A 21,976-nucleotide genomic window follows, 5' to 3' on the forward strand; every position below is an offset into this window, starting at 1 on the left:
AGTAGAAGGGGTTGCATGCAGATTGTACAAAGGTCAGGGCTGAAGAGGGGTGAAATGGAGATGTGAATGGGGAATGCAGAGGCTAGCAGCTGTGGAAGAAGACTGAATCCTGCACTCTGTGTGTACAGCACCCCTGAACCCTGCACTTTGTTGCCCCCCCCCCCAACTCAACTCTGTACGTAATGCACTCCTGGTATTTAATACTCCTTTAGGACCATGCCACTGTTGATTAAATTTGACCACACCCACTATTTGATGCAGTTTGGAGGGTGTGTGTGTGTGGAGGGGAGGAGTGACTCCTCGTGGATGAGTTCCTGCACCGTTTTCTGAGAAAAAAAGCCCTACTTTTTGCTACACCAAAGGGGCCTGTGGTCCCTGCCTACAAAGGGCATTTGATAAGGCCTGGCTGAGCCAGTATTAGGTCTAAATCTCAGTGCTAGCTGGTCCTGGAAGAACAAGCAAGTAAAGTGCTGGAGGTGTTAAGGAGAAATAGTCTGCAAGCAAGTGATGTGCAGGAGCTGAAATGTGGAGTTGTATATGCCAGGTGTATATAGTTGGTCCCATATATATTTCAGCAATCAGTTGGGCATCTCGTGAATATTCTATCCCCATCCAAGTTAAATTCCCTCAATAAAAATACAAACAAAGTTCAAGGACTGGTTTTCTGCCTGAGAGTGAATGAGAACTGTGTGCTTGGCTGGGCAGGGTGTACAGCTACAAATACATACACACACATATATATACACAAATACACAGATACATACAGTGCCTATATTCAAACCCCTTGAAATGTTCCACATTTTGTAATGTTACAGCTAAAAACGTAAATATTTTTTATTGTGATTTTATGTGATTTTATGGGATAGACCAACACAAAGTGGCACATAATTGTGAAGTGGAACGAAAATGATAAATGGTTTTCAAGATTTTTTACACATAAATATCTGAAAAGTGTGGCGTGCATTTGTATTCAGCCCCCCTGGGTCAATACTTCGTAGAACCAAATTTCTCTACAATTACAGCTGCAGGTGCTTTTGGGTATGCCTCTACCAGCTTTGCACATCTAGAGTGAATTTTTTCACATTCTTCTTTGCAAAATAGCTCAAGCTCTGTCAAATTGAAATGAATTTGGTCTGTTGGCCTGTGAACAGCAATTTTCAAGTCTTGCCACAGATTCTCAGTTGGATTTAGGTCTGGACTTTGAATGGGCCATTCTGACAATGCTTTAATCTGAACCATTCCATTGTAGCTCTGGATGTATGTTTAGGGTCGTTGTCCTGCTGAAAGGTGAACCTCCGCCCCAGTCCCAAGTCTTTTGCAGACTCTAACAGGTTTTCTTCTAAGATTGCCTTGTATTTGGCTCCATCCATCTTGCCATCAACTCTGACCAGCTTCCCTCCGCTGAAGAAAAGCATCCCCACAACATGATACTGCCACCACCATGTTTCACGGTGGAAATGGTGTGTTCAGGGTGATGTGCAGTGGTATTTTCCTGCCACATATAGAGTTTTGCTTTTAGGCCAAAAGTTCAATTGCTTTCTATTGGTGCCACACTTTCATAAAGGCCAGATTTGTGGCATGCATGACTAATAGTTGTCCTGTGGACAGACTCTCCCACCTTCCAGCTGTGGATCTCTGCTGCTCCTCCAAAGTTACTGTGGGCCTCTTGTCTGCTTCTCTGATTAATTCTCTCCTTGTCTGGCCTGTTAGCGTAGGTGGACACTGGACAGCCATGTTTTTGTAGATTTGCCATTGTGCCATACTCTTTTTATTTTTGAATGATGGATTGAACAGTGCTCTGTGAGATTTTTTTTATAACCTTACACTGCTTTAAACATCTCCACAACTTTATCCCCGACCTGTCTGGTGGGTTCCTTCGCCTTCATGGTGCTGTTTGTTCACTATGGTTCTTTAACAAACCTCTGAGGGCTTCACAGAACAGCTGTATTTATACTGAGATTAAATTACACACAGGTGGACTATATTTACTAATTAGGTGACTCCTGAAGGCAATTGGCTCCACTAGATTTTAGTTAGGGGTATCAGAGTAAAGGGGGCTGAATACAAATGCATGCCACACTTTTCAAATATTTATTTGTAAAAAAAATTGAAAACCATTTATCATTTTCCTTTCACTTTACAATTATGTGCCACATTGTGTTGGTCTATCACATAAAATCCTTATAAGATACCTTTACGTTTTTTGATTGTAACATGACAAACTGTGGAAAATTTTTAAGGGGTATGAATACTTTTTCAAGGCACTGTACACACATATACAGTATCTCACAAAAGTGAGTACACCCCTCACATTTTTGTAAATATTTTATTATAACTTTTCATGTGACAACACTGAAGAAATGTCACTTTGCTACAATGTAAAGTAGTGAGTGCACAGCTTGTATAATAGTGTAAAATTGCTGTTCCGTCAAAATACCTCAAAACACAGCCATTAATGTCTAAACCGCTGGCAACAAAAGTGAGTACACCTCTAAGTGAAAATGTCCAATATGGTTCCAATTAGCCATTTTACCTCCCCAATATCATGTGACTTGTTAGTGTTACAAGGTCTCAGGTGTGAATGGAGAGCAGGTGTGTTAAATTTGGTGTTATCGCTTTCACTTTCTCATACTGGTCACTGGAATATGGAACCTCATACAAAGAACTCTCAGAATCTCAGAATCTGAAAAAAAGAATTGTTGCTCTACATAAAGATGGCCTAGGCTATAAGAAGATTGCCAAAATCCTTAAACTGAGCTGCAGCACAGTGGCCAAGACCATACAGCGGTTTAACAGGACAGGTTTCACTCAGAACAGGCGTTGCCATGGTGGACCAAAGAAGTTCAGTGCACGTGCTCTGGTTGAAGGGGTGAGGGGGTCAGCCAATAAGTGCTCAGACCATACACTGCACACTGCATCAATTTGGTCTGCATGGCTGTCATCCCAGAAGGAAGGCTCTTCTAAAGATGATGCACAAGAAAGCCCACAAACAGTTTGCCGAAGACAAGCAGACTAAGGACATGGATTACTGGAACCATGTGCTGTGGTCTGATGAGACCAAGATACATTTATTTAGTTCAGATGGTGCCAAGTTTGTGTGGCGGCAACCAGATGAGGAGTACAAAGACAAGTGTGTCTTGCCTAGTCAAGCATGGTGGTGGGAGTGTCATGGTCTTGGGCTGCATGAGTGCTTCCGGCACTGAGGAGCTACAGTTCATTGAGAGAATCATGAATTCCAACATGTACTGTGATATACTGAAGCATTGCATGATCCCCTCCCTTCAGAGACTGGGCCGCAGGGCAGTATTCCAACATGATAACGACCCCAAACACACCTTCAAGACGACTACTGCCTCGCTACAGAAACTGAGGAAGGTGATGGACTGGCCAAACATATCTCCAGACCTAAATCCTATTGAGCATCTGTGGGGTATCCGGAAGGTGGAGGGGCCCAAGGTCTCTAACATCCACCAGCTCCGTGATGTCATCATGGAGGAGTGGAAGAGGACTCCAGTGGCAACCTTTGAAGCTCTGGTGAACTCCATACCCAAGAGGATTAAGGCAGTGCTGGAAAATAATGATGACAACACAAAATATTGACACTTTGGGCCCAATTTAGACATTTTCACTTAGGGTGTACTTACTTTTGTTGCCAGCGGTTTAGACATTAATGGCTGTGTGTCTGAGGAGACAGCAAATTTACACTGTTATACAAGCTGTACACTCACTACTTCACATTGTAGCAAAGTGTAATTTTTTCAGTGTTGTCACATATAAATTTATAATAAAATATTTACAAAAATGTGAGGGCGTGTACTCACTTTTGGGATATACATACACGCACACACAGGGCTGCTGTTAGAAATCATGGGACCCCATACTGCCTACCTGACAGGGATATGCTCCCCACCACCCCCTAGAAAATATTTCATAATATTTTCGCTAAAAATATAAAAATACATTAAAATCATTATTATATGAGATGTTTAATGGTCCCCCTCCTCCACTCTCCATCCTAAAACATCTCCTTGTGTGCCTATAGCAGTTGCTGGCAAGAAAGAAGGGAATCCGACCAATTTGTGGGAAAAAGGGGTGCACAGGGGGGTCTGGAAAGCAGAGGGATGGAGGCACTGGATTCTAAAACTGATCCCCCTGCAGCACAGCTGGAGGGAGGGAAAGAGAAGCCGGCAGCTTTGCAGGGGAAGGCAGAAGAGGATCAGTGTCTGCAGTAAGGTAGTACAGCTGGCCCTCCTGCTCAGCAGGTGCACTGACCCCCCCTTTTAACCACTTCCCGACCGCCGCACGACGATGTACGTCGACAGAATGGCACGGGCAGGCATATTGGCGTACATGTACGTCCCTGCCTTCCCGCGGGTCGGGGGCCCAATCGGGCCCCCGCCCGGTGCCCGCGGCGGTCGGTATTCGTTCGGGAGCGATCCCGGACGAGGGGACGGCCATTCATTCATGGCCACCCCCTCGCGATCGCTCCCGACGAATGAAAATGCTCCGTGACATCACTTCCTCTCCTGTAATGTAAACACAGGAGAGGAAGTGATGTAATCTCTCCTCCGTGTCGGTATTTTTCGTTCCGACACCGAGGAGAGAGGATCGGTGAGTTGCACCAACACGACACTACACAGTAGAACATGCCAGGCACACTCACACCCCCCCGATCCCCCCCCAATTACCCCTGCCCCCCAGTCACAGTGACACCAATGTCATTTATTTTTTTATTTTTTTTGCATTGGTGTCATTTGTGACTGTAATAACTGTTAGGGCAGTTAGGGTTAGCCCCCTTTAGTTCTAATGTACCACCCTAACCCCCCCCAATAAAGGTTTAACCCCGTGATCACCCCCCGTCGCCAGTGTCACTAAGGCTGGGTTCACATTGCAGCGGTTTATGAGAACGAATGTGATTCGCACCGCACTGCAGTGCAAATCACATCCGATCTCTGTGCGATTCGAGTTCAGCCATTCGCCGCACCCGCCACACCCGCCGCACCCGCCGCAAATTCGCACGGGACCCTTTTTTTGGTCCGCAGCAGAATCGGATCGCATGGGTGTTCACACCATGCGATCCGAGTTTGCAGATCGCACTGCGATATGCGAACTGATCTGGGGGTGTCAGTAACATTTCACTGACACTCCCAGCAGTTCGCATAGGGCAGTGTGAACTGCCGCCGGGAGGCATGCGATGCGGGAACCCGCCGCGGATTCGTGGCGTTCCCGCATCACTCCAGTGTGAACCCAGCCTAATAAGCGATCGTTTTTCTGATCGCTGTATTAGTGTCACAGGTGACGCTAGTTAGGCAGGTAGGTATTTAGGTTCGCCGCAGCTTTTTATAGCGCCAGGGACCCCCATATACTACCGCATAAAGCCCCCTGATTGCCCCCTAGTTAACCCTTTCACCAGTGATCACCATATAACTGTTACAGGTGACGCTGGTTGGTTAGTTATTTTTTTATAGTTTCAGGGCACCCGCCATTTATTACCTAATAAAGGTTTAACCCCCTGATCACCCAGCGGGTGTCATTTGTGACTGTAATAACTGTTAGGGCAGTTAGGGTTAGCCCCCTTTAGTTCTAAGGTACCCCCCTAACCCCCCCAATAAAGGTTTAACCCCGTGATCACCCCCCGTCGCCAGTGTCACTAAGGCTGGGTTCACATTGCAGCGGTTTATGAGAACGGATGTGATTCGCACCGCACTGCAGTGCAAATCACATCCGATCTCTGTGCGATTCGAGTTCAGCCATACAGATAGTATGGCTGAATTCGTGTCGCACCCGCCGCAAACTCGCACGGGACCCTTTTTTTGGTCCGCAGCAGAATCGGATCGCATGGGTGTTCACACCATGCGATCCGAGTTTGCAGATCGCACTGCGATATGCGAACTGATCTGGGGGTGTCATTAACATTTCACTGACCCTCCCAGCAGTTCGCATAGGGCAGTGTGAACTGCCGCCGGGAGGCATGCGATGCGGGAACCCGCCGCGCATTCGTGGCGTTCCCACATCGCTCCAGTGTGAACCCAGCCTAATAAGCGATCATTTTTCTGATCGCTGTATTAGTGTCACAGGTGACGCTAGTTAGGCAGGTAGGTATTTAGGTTCGCCGCAGCTTTTTATAGCGCCAGGGACCCCCATATACTACCGCATAAAGCCCCCTGATTGCCCCCTAGTTAACCCTTTCACCAGTGATCACCATATAACTGTTACAGGTGACGCTGGTTGGTTAGTTATTTTTTTATAGTTTCAGGGCACCCGCCATTTATTACCTAATAAAGGTTTAACCCCCTGATCACCCAGCGGGTGTCATTTGTGACTGTAATAACTGTTAGGGCAGTTAGGGTTAGCCCCCTTTAGTTCTAAGGTACCCCCCTAACCCCCCCAATAAAGGTTTAACCCCGTGATCACCCCCCGTCGCCAGTGTCACTAAGGCTGGGTTCACATTGCAGCGGTTTATGAGAACGGATGTGATTCGCACCGCACTGCAGTGCAAATCACATCCGATCTCTGTGCGATTCGAGTTCAGCCATACAGATAGTATGGCTGAATTCGTGTCGCACCCGCCGCAAACTCGCACGGGACCCTTTTTTTGGTCCGCAGCAGAATCGGATCGCATGGGTGTTCACACCATGCGATCCGAGTTTGCAGATCGCACTGCGATATGCGAACTGATCTGGGGGTGTCATTAACATTTCACTGACCCTCCCAGCAGTTCGCATAGGGCAGTGTGAACTGCCGCCGGGAGGCATGCGATGCGGGAACCCGCCGCGCATTCGTGGCGTTCCCACATCGCTCCAGTGTGAACCCAGCCTAATAAGCGATCATTTTTCTGATCGCTGTATTAGTGTCACAGGTGACGCTAGTTAGGCAGGTAGGTATTTAGGTTCGCCGCAGCTTTTTATAGCGCCAGGGACCCCCATATACTACCGCATAAAGCCCCCTGATTGCCCCCTAGTTAACCCTTTCACCAGTGATCACCATATAACTGTTACAGGTGACGCTGGTTGGTTAGTTATTTTTTTATAGTTTCAGGGCACCCGCCATTTATTACCTAGTCTCACTAGTGTACCCCTAAATTTAGGGGTGTCTACTTTCCAAAATGGGGTCATTTAGGGGGGGTTTGTGCCATCTTGGCATTTTATGGCCTTCAAAACTGTAACGCCCTTAGAAAGCCTGAAGGCGGTGCTTGGTTTTCGGGGCCCCGTACGCGGCTAGGCTCCCAAAAAGTCCCACATATGTGGTATCCCCGTACTCAGGAGAAGCAGCAGAATTTATTTTTGGGTGTCATTTCACATATGCCCATGGCATGCGTGAGCAATATATCATTTAGTGACAACTTTGTGAAAAAAAAAAAAAAAAAAAAAAAGTTTGTAATTTTCCCGCAACTTGTGGCAAAATATAAAATATTCCATGGACTCAACATGCCTCTCAGCAAATAGCTTGGGGTGTCTACTTTCTAAAATGGGGTCATTTGTGGGGGTTTTGTGCCATCTTGGCATTTTATGGCCTTCAAAACTGTAATAGGTAGTGAGGAGTAAAGTCAAATATTTACGCCCTTAGAAAACCTGAAGGCGGTTCTTGGTTTTCGGGGCCCCGAACGCGGCTAGGCTCCCAAAAAATCCCACACATGTGGTATCCCCGTACTCAGGAGAAGCAGCAGAATTTATTTTGGGGTGTCATTTCACATATGCCTATAGCATGTGTGAGCAATATATCATTAAGTGACAACTTTGTGAAAAAAAAATAAAAAAAAATTAAAGTTTGTAATTTTTCCGCAACTTGTGGCAAAATATAAAATATTCCATGGACTCAACATGCCTCTCAACAAATAGCTTGGGGTGTCTACTTTCTAAAATGGGGTCATTTGTGGGGGTTTTGTGCCATCTTGGCATTTTATGGCCTTCAAAACTGTAATAGGTAGTGAGAAGTGAAATCAAAAATTTACGCCCTTAGAAAGCCTGAAGGCGGTGCTTGGTTTTCGGGGCCCCGTACGCGGCTAGGCTCCCAAAAAGTCCCACATATGTGGTATCCCCGTACTCAGGAGAAGCAGCAGAATTTATTTTGGGGTGTCATTTCACATATGCCCATAGCATGTGTGAGCAATATATCATTTAGTGACAACTTTGTGTAAAAAAAAAAAAAATAATTTTTTTTGTCATTAAATCGCTTGAGGCAAAAAAATAAAATATTCAATGGGCTCAACATGCCACATATCAATTTCCTTAGGGGGTCTACTTTCCAAAATGGGGTCATTTGGGGGGGTTTTGTACTGCCCTGCCATTTTAGCACCTCAAGAGATGAGATAGGCAGTCGTAAACTAAAAGCTGCGTAAATTCCAGAAAACGTACCTTAGTTTGTAGATGTGACAACTTTTGCGCAAACCAATAAATATACAATTATTGACTTTTTTTTTACCAAAGACATGTGGCTGAATACATTTTGGCCTAAATGTATGACTAAAATTGAGTTTATTGGATTTTTCTAATAACAAAAAGTAGAAAATATCATTTTTTTTCAAAATTTGCGGTCTTTTTACGTTTATATCGCAAAAAATAAAAATCGCAGAGGCAATCAAATACCATCAAAAGAAAGCTCTATTTGTGGGAAGAAAAGGACGCAAATTTTGTTTGGGTACAACATTGCATGACCGCGCAATTACCAGTTAAAACAGCGCAGTGCCAAATTGTAAAAAGACCTCTGGTCATTTACCAGCAAAATGGTCCGGTCTGAAAGTGGTTAAACTGATGGGGTTTGGGCCCAGTACAGGAGGACTGACTGTACTGCCTTATCAGCAGCTCTGCGCACACATAGCCTTTTTAACCTCTTTAGGACTGTCCATATCAGATTTACTGCTACAGGGTGGCCGCTCTGTGCAGAATCACGTATATATGTGATTCTGCACTTCTGGGTTTTGGACAGAAGTGCGTGCTGCCAGCGTCTCGTTTCCACTGTGATTTTGCACATCGATCGTTCGGTAATCCGACAGAATGATAGTCTGCCTATGTAAAAAAGGCAGACTGCCATTCCGTGAGTACAGAAGACATGGATCCTGTGTTTCTGTGAAGCAGGAACACCGATCCATGTCTTCAAGCAGTAAAAGCACCTACTCACAGTTAGTAAGCATTCCCTAGTCACACATTTAACCCTTTGATTGCCCCTGATGTTAACCCCTTCCCTGTCAATGTCATTAGTACAGTGACAGTGCCATATTTTTTAGCACTGATCACAAAAGTGTCAGTTAGGTGTTCAATTTGTCTGCCGCAATATCGCAGTCCCGCTATAAGTCACTGCCATTAAAAGTAAAAAAATGTAATAAGTAAAAATATCCCATAGTTTGTAGACGCTATAACTTTTGCATAAATCAATCAATATACGCTTATTAGGATTTATATTTACCAAAAATATATAGTAGAATACATATTGGCCTACATTGATGAAGAAATTAGATTTTTTTAGATGTGTCTTAGAGCAGAAAGTAAAAAATATTGTTTATTTTTTTTCAAAATTGTCGGTTCTTCTTTGTTCCTAGCGCAAAAAATAAAAACCGCAGAGGTGATCAAATACCACCAAACGAAGACTCTATTTGTGGGAAAAAAAAGGGCATCAATTTTATTTGGGCACAGTGTTGCATGACCACGCAGTTGTCAGTTAAAGCAACGCAGTGCCATATCAAAAAATGCCCTGGTCAGAAAGGGGGGGGTAAAGTGATTAAAAACTGCAGTACTGTACCTGCACTTGTATTGGGTACTGCATTGCTGAGCACTGCCCTGTAGGGGGAGGTGGAGAGCTCAGGAATTAGGAAGCCGCCCCCCCACTTTCCACTGACTTCATATCATTGTCCTGACCTAGCATTTGTAAATTTCAGAAGCCAATGGTAAAAAAAAGCACTTGTGGGTTTTACTAATCATTTTTTTTGTATTATTCTCCTTTAAGGGGTCATAGCAGTAGAGTTGCCACCTGCCCAGGATTCACCCGGACAGTTCAGGTTTGGAATCATGTGTCCGGGTTTCAGACAGCCTGAAACTTGGATACATTATTTAGACTGGACTATGGCCTCCCAGCAGGGTTGCTGGCTGCAGTTGTCTAAGCTGAGAGTGTCTGTTACACCTTTTCACTATGCCCAAAGCCAGCCCTAACAACCCCCCCCCCCCAAATACACACACAGAAGGGAGAGGAGAGAGGGCTAGATCTGCACCTCTTTCCCCCACCCCTCTGTGTCTGCCCACACTCCAATCCCTGGCACTGTGCCTCAGAAAAGGAAAGTTGGGGACGGAAATTTGAAGTCCAGCAATCTCAGATACATCTGGATGAGAAGAGCTGACTGCCAAGGGGTGAGTGAGCTCACCAGCCATCCCTGTCTGTAAGTGAAGTCTCCTCCTTCTCTCTCCTGCCCCTAAATGAGTACACTAAGGTAAATCAGAGTTCTAACAGCACCCTTTACATCAGAGTTCCCCTTTACACCAGAAGCCACAGTGTTCCCCCTACATCAGAGTCCTCTCCGTACATCAGAGTTCTCAGTGTTCCCCCTTAGATAATGGTTCCCAGAGCATCCTTTATGTTAGAGGCCCCAGAGTTCTCCCTTACATCAGAGTCTACAGAGTCCCCCCTTACAGCAAAAGGGAACTCTGCAAGTTCAAATGTAAAAGGGGAACTCTGTGGACCCTGATGTAAAGGGGGGTTCTTGTTATTAACGTCATATGATTATGATTCAATAGCAAAATATATGTATCGTTTATACTATAAAAAAAAAATTTGCGCCGCTAAAGTGTTCAGGTTAGATTTGAAGAAAAGGTGGCAACCCTACGTGGCAGGGGGTGTGTCCTAAGCCTACATACTTTTGCTAATAGGTGTCCCTCGTTACGGTCTCAAAAACTTGGGAGGTATGGGGTTATAGGCAGAATTAAAATTCCTGTTGGCCCCAAAATGTTGTTTTGTTTACTTAGATCACCAGTAACCTTTGTGGATTTTGCTGTACTGGTTTTTACTTTTTCCTAGAAATGAAAAGCAGGAATGTCACCTCTTCCCCATTATCCAAAACCATAATTAAAAATGTGTTCACAAATGGAATTTGATAATATACAATGCACAATATTCACCTGCGTAGGAGGAAGGAGTGGACTTATTCATAAACAGGGAATGCAGAAAAGAACAACAATTTTACATGTTTTTATACGGGCTTACTTGCATGAATTGCCAAACTGCATTTTTCCCTGTTATAACCTAGCCTTGCACAACCTTATGTGCAAATGCTAGAAGGGCAGAGCAGAGAGTGGAGACTGACAGTCACTGCTTCCTGCAAAGGAAAGACTGAGAACCGTGCGATTAGAGGTCATGTGATCGCTCAGTTCTTTGGGCTTAGAGCCAGCATGGGACAGCTGCAGCATCAGATCGATGCTCCAGCACGGAGGCAAGTATGTATGTATATTTTTTATATTCCTTCACTTCTCCTGTAAGGATGTTAGTTACTGTCTGTCAACTCCAGTGGTGGCTAGTAGTTTATTTTTTTTGGGGGGGGTGGCGAGTGCACTGTTTTCCCCCGGGTCGGTCAGTCAGTCGGTACACTTACCTCAACCACAGGCTACTTTTCTGGCTCTCCTCTGCAGACATCAGGAGCGGGCATCTCCTTCCCCTGCTCGGCAGCTTTCGCCTCCTCCCTCCTCCTTGGCAGCCAATCAGAATGATTCTCCTTCTGGTCAATCGGGAAACACGTCTCACACCCGCTATTCCTGATTGGCAGAGAGGCAATTCAGTGTTAGAATAGCGAATATTCATTTGCTATTCTAACACACCTGGGTGTACTCCAAGCACAATGCTCTGCATCAGGAGCCCACCCTATTTTGAAACCTATTAGAGCCTCTGGCTCTAATCAGGTGCTTAAAAGAAAAACCCAGCCACTGTAATTTATGCGCCCGGCGTCCTGAAAGGGGCCGGACGCATGACTAGGGAGTGGCGGCGGCTATGGAATAGGGAGGCGGCACCCGTGCAATCTTAATGGACAGGCCTTCACTGGTCAATTCCCTGGCCTAATACCCTACACACAAGATAGCATTGAGTGAGATCAGACAGTTGACAGGCAGTTGTCAGACTTCAAATGAACTCTAACCCTCTGATTTTACAGACATAATCAGGATAAGCTATGCATGGCAACCACTGAGATTCTATCTTCAGCTTGTTCAATTTGATTCTATTTGCAGGAATATACAGCTTCCAGAGTGAATTTCCTGTCTGTTCCCAAATGTGGTAGGGGCAGTGTGGTGTGTGACACAGCACATCACACAGCTCCCTTTTTTTTCGTCACCAAATACAGCTCCGGGCTTCATTGCATTGTAAATGGGACAAACAGAAAATAAATGTTTTCTATGTGTCCTTGCGGTGACCATCGTTTTACAATACAGGAAAATGCCGGCCACTGCCCATAGTGTGAATACAGCTTTAAGATTTGAAAAAGAGGGTCTTCCCAAAACTTCTGCCCCACAGCCAGGCACATAACAGGTTCATTCACTCTTTCTTCAGCGGCCAATCCGGGGATGTTGTTTTTGTAGTTTATATTTTTGGAGAATTTAGATAGGGTTGAGGGAAGTGGTGGGATACTCCAAAAACCGTATTCCTTTCTGAGCAAACTATAATGAAGTCCGGGCTTGTAATAAACAGTAGACTTCAGCTTAAGTAGTAGCAGTTAGAGCCACAAGAGCCAATTCCCTTTAAATAGGAGATAATCTGGACAAAGCTCTTCAGGATACCAAATGGTGCCCCCTTTAACCGACCCACAGCTGACTATGAGGCATCAGAGGGGTAGCTAAACCACAAGGTCCCCGAGATCTCTTGTGTCTGTACTCACAAGGCCCAAGGACAGCCTCCTTCCAATCTGCCAAGAAATACCCTTCAATAACACCAACATTTTTGTTATGCCGCGTACACACGATCGGACATTCTGGCAGAAAAGGTCAGACGGAATCATTTCATCGGATTTTCCGATCGTGTGTGGGCTTCATTGGGGTTTTTTCTTAAAAAATTCTGACGGACCTAGAAATAGAACATGTTTTAAATCTTTCCAACGGAATCAATTCCTATTGGGAAAACCGGCCGTCTGTATGCTATTCCGACGGACCAAATACGATGCAAAGGCAGCTTTTGGCTACTGGCTATTAAACTTCCTTTTCTAGTCCCGTCGTGCGTCATAGCGGTCGACACGAACGGATTTTTGTGTGATCGTGTGTAGGCAAGTCCGTTTGGTCGGAACTACTGTCAGAGTTTATTGGAAAGTCCGGTCGTGTGTACGTGGCATTAGATGGTAACTGGGGTGTTCACTTTGAATATGCAAACATGAGCGAGCAAAGAAAAAAAAAACAGAGCTTCATCTTATTTACTAAGCTAAATGAACTTTGACTTTGCAAGGTAAACAGTCTCTATTCCCTTAGTTCATCAAACCCAGTATAAAGGAGTGTACAAGCTATGGATCAATAAATAAAAACTATTTACTGTACAAATGTGATAAAAAAATTGCGTAGCCCCAACTAAAATCACCATTTATATATAATTTAACATGATTATTTGCGATTATAGTAAATGCCATCTAGTAGTCATAATAACCTGCAGTCTTTTTTTAAATCATCTCAATCAGAAAAAATACTGCATTACAGCCACAAGATGGCCTTTGTGAAATAATCATATTCCAAAAAAATTGCAATTTTCATGGGGATGGTGCGAATGTTTGCACATTCGTACAGCAAAGTTTTTATATATAGACCCCTATGTATTATCTGTTCTATTGCAATTAGATTAGGATGAAGAACAAATTGGAAGTATTTAGATATCTAAACACTTTTTTAATTAGTCTTACATTCTTTCAAAACGTGTTTTTCCCATATTTATTGTAGTGGTAATCACTTGCCTTTCATGGCCTTTCCTGTGCATTCCTACAGCATCAATGCATGAATGTACATTTTCTGTATATGTTAGTCATTCTAGTAGTCACACATTCTTTTCTCTATCACTACACTTGAGTAGCATTGATGTAGCCTTGCCCATGTACACTCTCATTTCATAATCATTGAAGCAGATGGCACACCTATCTGAACATAGTGTCTAGTTGTCTTTTATCTTTATCCTTGTAGGTGCTTGAGAGATGAACAAAACAGAAGCTGCTAAAGAATACGCCTTTAGATCTGGCTTCTATAGAGCAGAATAATTACTGTAATGTAATAAGAAAATTAAATTGCCACCCTCATCAGTACTAAGAGACCACACCTGATGAGACAGAAATGACTGGGCATGAGACCTGTCGCCAGGTGTCTGGTCTTCCAACATTTTATTTGGAATGTGGGCAGCTGGTTTGAGGCACTAGTGATGGACGAACTTCCGACGGGACGTTTCGCAAACGTGAAACGCGAACACGGCCCATAGTTTGCGAACCGTAACGTTTGCGGCGGGCCCCATTGACTTCAATGGGAGGCGAACTTTACAAACCTACAGGTCAAATTTGCAGCCACAAAATAATTACTAGCTGTGCACACATAGTCCCACCACATGGCCAATGACATAACACATGTATGAGGTGAATCTGGGATCGACAACTACAAGCATTCTTTTTTTATATCTGAAATTGTGACAATTCAGGACTGTGGAGCGCATGAAGGCAATGGAGGAGAGGGAAGGTCAGGGTAGGCAAAGAAGAGGGTGCAGGAGATGATCACCAGCAGCGTGACATACAGCAATGACACCTGCACCGTGATAGAGGGATCTGACACCAGCACCATGATAGAGAGCACTGACATCAGCAGCGTGACATACAGCAATGACACCTGCACCGTGATAGAGTGATCTGACACCAGCACCGTGATAGAGAGCACTGACATCAGCAGCGTGACATACAGCAATGACACCTGCACCGTGATAGAGTGATCTGACACCAGCACCGTGATAGAGAGCACTGACATCAGCAGCGTGACATACAGCAATGACACCTGCACCGTGATAGAGGGATCTGACACCAGCACCGTGATAGAGAGCACTGACATCAGCAGCGTGACATAAAGCAATGACACCTGCACCGTGATAGAGTGATCTGACACCAGCACCGTGATAGAGAGCACTGACATCAGCAGCGTGACATAAAGCACTGACACCAGCACCGTGATATACAGCACTGACACCAGCACCGTGATATACAGCACTGACACCTGCACCGTAAGCAGCCCCAGGAGTAAGTCAGCATAGCACAGGGATGGTGGGAGCCCCTCATAATGAGCATAGCACAGGGATGGTGGGAGCCCCTCATAATATGCACAGCAGAGGTACAGCCCCAGGAGTAAGTCAGCATAGCACAGGGATGGTGGGAGCCCCTCATAATATGCAGCCCCAGGAGGAAGTCAGCATAGCACAGGGATGGTGGGAGCCCCTCATAATGAGCATAGCACAGGGATGGTGAGAGCCCCTCATAATATGCACAGCAGAGGTACAGCCCCAGGAGTAAGTCAGCATAGCACAGGGATGGTGGGAGCCCCTCATAATAAGCAGCCCCAGGAGTAATTCAGCATAGCACAGGGATGGTGGGAGCCCCTCATAATGAGCATAGCACAGGGATGGTGGGAGCCCCTCATAATATGCACAGCAGAGGTACAGCCCCAGGAGTAAGTCAGCATAGCACAGGGATGGTGGGAGCCCCTCATAATAAGCAGCCCCAGGAGTAATTCAGCATAGCACAGGGATGGTGGGAGCCCCTCATAATGAGCATAGCACAGGGATGGTGGGAGCCCCTCATAATATGCACAGCAGAGGTACAGCCCCAGGAGGAAGTCAGCACAGCACAGGGATGGTGGGAGCCCCTCATAATAAGCAGCCCCAGGAGGAAGTCAAGTATGTGCAAGTATTTTATACGTGTATTACACAACTATATACTGCACACCAAATAGTACACCTATACCAGTCCTTAAGGACCTTTGTGGAACTAGTAGGTTGTGATTAGCAGACTGTACCTCACTCAACCCTATATACTGTAGTACACTATACCTTACCAGTCCCTGTAAGGACCTTTGTGGAACTAGTAGGTTGTGATTAGCAGACTGTACCTCAGTCCCCATACTGATAAAGGACTGCTGCAGAATAGGACAGCAGTCAGCAGTAGTGCACCTCAACCCTATATATTGTGGACCTATACCAGTCCTTAAGGATTAGCAGACTGTACCTCACTCAACCCTATATACTCTAGTACGCTATACCTTACCAGTCCTTAGAAGGACCTTTGTGGAACTAGTAGGTTGTGATTAGCAGACTGTACCTCACTCAACCCTATATACTGTAGTACACTATACCTTATCAGTCCTTATAAGGACCTTTGTGGAACTAGTAGGTTGTGATTAGCAGACTGTACATCAGTCTCTATACTCATAAAGGACTACTGCAGCAGAAGGGCAGAAGTCAGCAGTAGTGCACCTCAACCCTATATATTGTGGACCTATACCAGTCCTTAAGGATTAGCAGACTGTACCTCACTCAACCCTATATACTGTAGTACACTATACCTTATCAGTCCTTATAAGGACCTTTGTGGAACTAGTAGGTTGTGATTAGCAGACTGTACCTCAGTCCCTATACTCATAAAGGACTACTGCAGCAGAAGGGCAGAAGTCAGCAGTAGTGCACCTCAACCCTATACATTGTGGACCTATACCAGTCCTTAAGGATTAGCAGACTGTACCTCACTCAACCCTATATACTGTAGTACACTATACCTTACCAGTCCTTATAAGGACCTTTGTGGAACTAGTAGGTTGTGATTAGCAGACTGTACCTCACTCAACCCTATATACTGTAGTACACTATACCTTACCAGTCCTTATAAGGACCTTTGTGGAACTAGTAGGTTGTGATTAGCAGACTGTACCTCAGTCCCTATACTCATAAAGGACTACTGCAGCAGAAGGGCAGAAGTCAGCAGTAGTGCACCTCAGCCCTATATATTGTGGACCTATACCAGTCCTTAAGGATTAGCAGACTGTACCTCACTCAACCCTATATACTGTAGTACACTATACCTTATCAGTCCTTATAAGGACCTTTGTGGAACTAGTAGGTTGTGATTAGCAGACTGTACATCAGTCTCTATACTCATAAAGGACTACTGCAGCAGAAGGGCAGAAGTCAGCAGTAGTGCACCTCAACCCTATATATTGTGGACCTATACCAGTCCTTAAGGATTAGCAGACTGTACCTCACTCAACCCTATATACTGTAGTACACTATACCTTACCAGTCCTTATAAGGACCTTTGTGGAACTAGTAGGTTGTGATTAGCAGACTGTACCTCAGTCCCTATACTCATAAAGGACTACTGCAGCAGAAGGGCAGAAGTCAGCAGTAGTGCACCTCAGCCCTATATATTGTGGACCTATACCAGTCCTTAAGGATTAGCAGACTGTACCTCACTCAACCCTATATACTGTAGTACACTATACCTTACCAGTCCTTATAAGGACCTTTGTGGAACTAGTAGGTTGTGATTAGCAGACTGTACCTCAGTCCCTATACTCATAAAGGACTACTGCAGCAGAAGGGCAGAAGTCAGCAGTAGTGCACCTCAGCCCTATATATTGTGGACCTATACCAGTCCTTAAGGATTAGCAGACTGTACCTCACTCAACCCTATATACTGTAGTACACTATACCTTACCAGTCCTTATAAGGACCTTTGTGGAACTAGTAAGTTGTGATTAGCAGACTGTACCTCACTCAACCCTATATACTGTAGTACACTATACCTTACCAGTCCTTATAAGGACCTTTGTGGAACTAGTAGGTTGTGATTAGCAGACTGTGCCTCAGTCCCTATACTCATAAAGGACTACTGCAGCAGAAGGGCAGAAGTCAGCAGTAGTGCACCTCAGCCCTATATATTGTGGACCTATACCAGTCCTTAAGGATTAGCAGACTGTACCTCACTCAACCCTATATACTGTAGTACACTATACCTTATCAGTCCTTATAAGGACCTTTGTGGAACTAGTAGGTTGTGATTAGCAGACTGTACATCAGTCTCTATACTCATAAAGGACTACTGCAGCAGAAGGGCAGAAGTCAGCAGTAGTGCACCTCAATCCTATATATTGTGGACCTATACCAGTCCTTAAGGATTAGCAGACTGTACCTCACTCAACCCTATATACTGTAGTACACTATACCTTACCAGTCCTTATAAGGACCTTTGTGGAACTAGTAGGTTGTGATTAGCAGACTGTACCTTAGACCCTATACTCATATAGGACTACTGCAGCAGAAGGGCAGAAGTCAGCAGTAGTGCACCTCAACCCTATATATTGTGGACCTATACCAGTCCTTAACCACTTTCAGACCGGACCATTTTGCTGGTAAATGACCAGAGGTCTTTTTACACTTTGGCACTGCGCTGCTTTAACTGGTAATTGCGCGGTCATGCAATGTTGTACCCAAACAAAATTTGCGTCCTTTTCTTCCCACAAATAGAGCTTTCTTTTGATGGTATTTGATTGCCTCTGCGATTTTTATTTTTTGCGATATAAACGTAAAAAGACCGCAAATTTTGAAAAAAAATGATATTTTCTACTTTTTGTTATTAGAAAAATCCAATAAACTCAATTTTAGTCATACATTTAGGCCAAAATGTATTCAGCCACATGTCTTTGGTAAAAAAAAAGTCAATAATTGTATATTTATTGGTTTGCGCAAAAGTTGTCACATCTACAAACTAAGGTACGTTTTCTGGAATTTACGCAGCTTTTAGTTTACGACTGCCTATCTCATTTCTTGAGGTGCTAAAATGGCAGGGCAGTACAAAACCCCCCCAAATGACCCCATTTTGGAAAGTAGACACCCCAGGGAAACTGATAAGAATCATGTTGAGCCCATTGAATATTTTATTTTTTTGCCTCAAGCGATTGAATAATGACAAAAAAAAAAATTTTTTTTTTTTTTTACACAAAGTTGTCACTAAATGATATATTGCTCACACATGCTATGGGCGTATGTGAAATGACACCCCAAAATAAATTCTGCTGCTTCTCCTGAGTACGGGGATACCACATATGTGGGACTTTTTGGGAGCCTAGCCGCGTACGGGGCCCCGAAAACCAAGCACCGCCTTCAGGCTTTCTAAGGGCGTAAATTTTTGAGTTCACTTCTCACTACCTATTACAGTTTTGAAGGCCATAAAATGCCAAGATGGCACAAAACCCCCACAAATGACCCCATTTTAGAAAGTAGACACCCCAAGCTATTTGCTGAGAGGCATGTTGAGTTCATGGAATATTTTATATTTTGCCACAAGTTGCGGGAAAATTACAAACTTTTTTTTTTTTTTTTTTTTTTTAACAAAGTTGTCACTAAATGATATATTGCTCATGCATGCCATGGGCATATGTGAAATGACACCCCAAAATAAATTCTGCTGCTTCTCCTGAGTACGGGGATACCACATATGTGGGACTTTTTGGGAGCCTAGCCGCGTACGGGGCCCCGAAAACCAAGCACCGCCTTCAGGCTTTCTAAGGGCGTAAATTTTTGAGTTCACTTCTCACTACCTATTACAGTTTTGAAGGCCATAAAATGCCAAGATGGCACAAAACCCCCACAAATGACCCCATTTTAGAAAGTAGACACCCCAAGCTATTTGCTGAGAGGCATGTTGAGTCCATGGAATATTTTATATTTTGCCACAAGTTGCGGGAAAATGACAAACTTTTTTTTTTTTTTTTTTTTTTTCACAAAGTTGTCACTAAATGATATATTGCTCACGCATGCCATGGGCATATGTGAAATGACACCCCAAAATAAATTCTGCTGCTTCTCCTGAGTACGGGGATACCACATATGTGGGACTTTTTGGGAGCCTAGCCGCGTACGGGGCCCCGAAAACCAAGCACCGCCTTCAGGCTTTCTAAGGGCGTTACAGTTTTGAAGGCCATAAAATGCCAAGATGGCACAAACCCCCCCCAAATGACCCCATTTTGGAAAGTAGACACCCCTAAATTTAGGGGTACACTAGTGAGACTAGGTAATAAATGGCGGGTGCCCTGAAACTATAAAAAAATAACTAACCAACCAGCGTCACCTGTAACAGTTATATGGTGATCACTGGTGAAAGGGTTAACTAGGGGGCAATTAGGGGGCTTTATGCGGTAGTATATGGGGGTCCCTGGCGCTATAAAAAGCTGCAGCGAACCTAAATACCTACCTGCCTAACTAGCGTCACCTGTGACACTAATACAGCGATCAGAAAAACGATCGCTTATTAGGCTGGGTTCACACTGGAGCGATGCGGGAACGCCACGAATGCGCGGCGGGTTCCCGCATCGCATGCCTCCCGGCGGCAGTTCACACTGCCCTATGCGAACTGCTGGGAGTGTCAGTGAAATGTTACTGACACCCCCAGATCAGTTCGCATATCGCAGTGCGATCTGCAAACTCGGATCGCATGGTGTGAACACCCATGCGATCCGATTCTGCTGCGGGCCAAAAAAAGGGTCCCGTGCGAATTTGCGGCGGGTGTGGCGGGTGCGGCGGGTGCGGCGAATGGCTGAACTCGAATCGCACAGAGATCGGATGTGATTTGCACTGCAGTGCGGTGCGAATCACATCCGTTCTCATAAACCGCTGCAATGTGAACCCAGCCTTAGTGACACTGGCGACGGGGGGTGATCACGGGGTTAAACCTTTATTGGGGGGGTTAGGGGGGTACCTTAGAACTAAAGGGGGCTAACCCTAACTGCCCTAACAGTTATTAGTCACAAATGACACCCGCCGGGTGATCAGGGGGTTAAACCTTTATTAGGTAATAAATGGCGGGTGCCCTGAAACTATAAAAAAATAACTAACCAACCAGCGTCACCTGTAACAGTTATATGGTGATCACTGGTGAAAGGGTTAACTAGGGGGCAATCAGGGGGCTTTATGCGGTAGTATATGGGGGTCCCTGGCGCTATAAAAAGCTGCGGCGAACCTAAATACCTACCTGCCTAACTAGCGTCACCTGTGACACTAATACGGCGATCAGAAAAATGATCGCTTATTAGGCTGGGTTCACACTGGAGCGATGCGGAAACGCCGCGAATCCGCGGCGGGTTCCCGCATCGCATGCCTCCCGGCGGCAGTTCACACTGCCCTATGCGAACTGCTGGGAGTGTCAGTGAAATGTTACTGACACCCCAGATCAGTTCGCATATCGCAGTGCGATCTGCAAACTCGGATCGCATGGTGTGAACACCCATGCGATCCGATTCTGCTGCGGGCCAAAAAAAGGGTCCCGTGCGAATTTGCGGCGGGTGCGGCGGGTGTGGCGGGTGCGGCGGGTGAGGCGAATGGCTGAACTCGAATCGCACAGAGATCGGATGTGATTTGCACTGCAGTGCGGTGCGAATCACATTCGTTCTCATAAACCGCTGCAATGTGAACCCAGCCTTAGTGACACTGGCGACGGGGGGTGATCACGGGGTTAAACCTTTATTGGGGGGGTTAGGGGGGTACATTAGAACTAAAGGGGGCTAACTCTAACTGCCCTAACAGTTATTACAGTCACAAATGACACCAATGCAAAAAAAAAAAAAAAAAAAAAAAAAATGACATTGGTGTCACTGTGACTGGGGGGCAGGGGTAATTGGGGGGGTGATCGGGGGGTAAAGGGGGGGTGTGAGTGTGCCTGGCATGTTCTACTGTGTGTGTAGAGTGTTGGTGCAACTCACTGATCCGCTCTCCTCTGTGTCGGAACGAAAAATACCGACACGGAGGAGAGAATACATCACTTCCTCTCCTGTGTTTACATTACAGGAGAGGAAGTGATGTCACCGGGGATTTCTATTCGTCGGGAGCGATCGCGAGGGGGTGGCCATGAATGAATGGCCCCCCCCTTCGTCCCGGATCGCTCCCGGACGAAAACCGACCGCCGCAGGCACCGGGCGGGGGCCCGATCGGGCCCCCGACCCGCGGGAGGCAAGGGACGTACATG

The sequence above is a fragment of the Lithobates pipiens genome, unplaced genomic scaffold (genome assembly GCF_037356315.1).
Source record: "Lithobates pipiens isolate NorthernLeopardFrog02 unplaced genomic scaffold, aLitPip1_a1.2 Scaffold_22, whole genome shotgun sequence".
NCBI classification, from domain to species: Eukaryota; Metazoa; Chordata; class Amphibia; order Anura; family Ranidae; genus Lithobates; species Lithobates pipiens.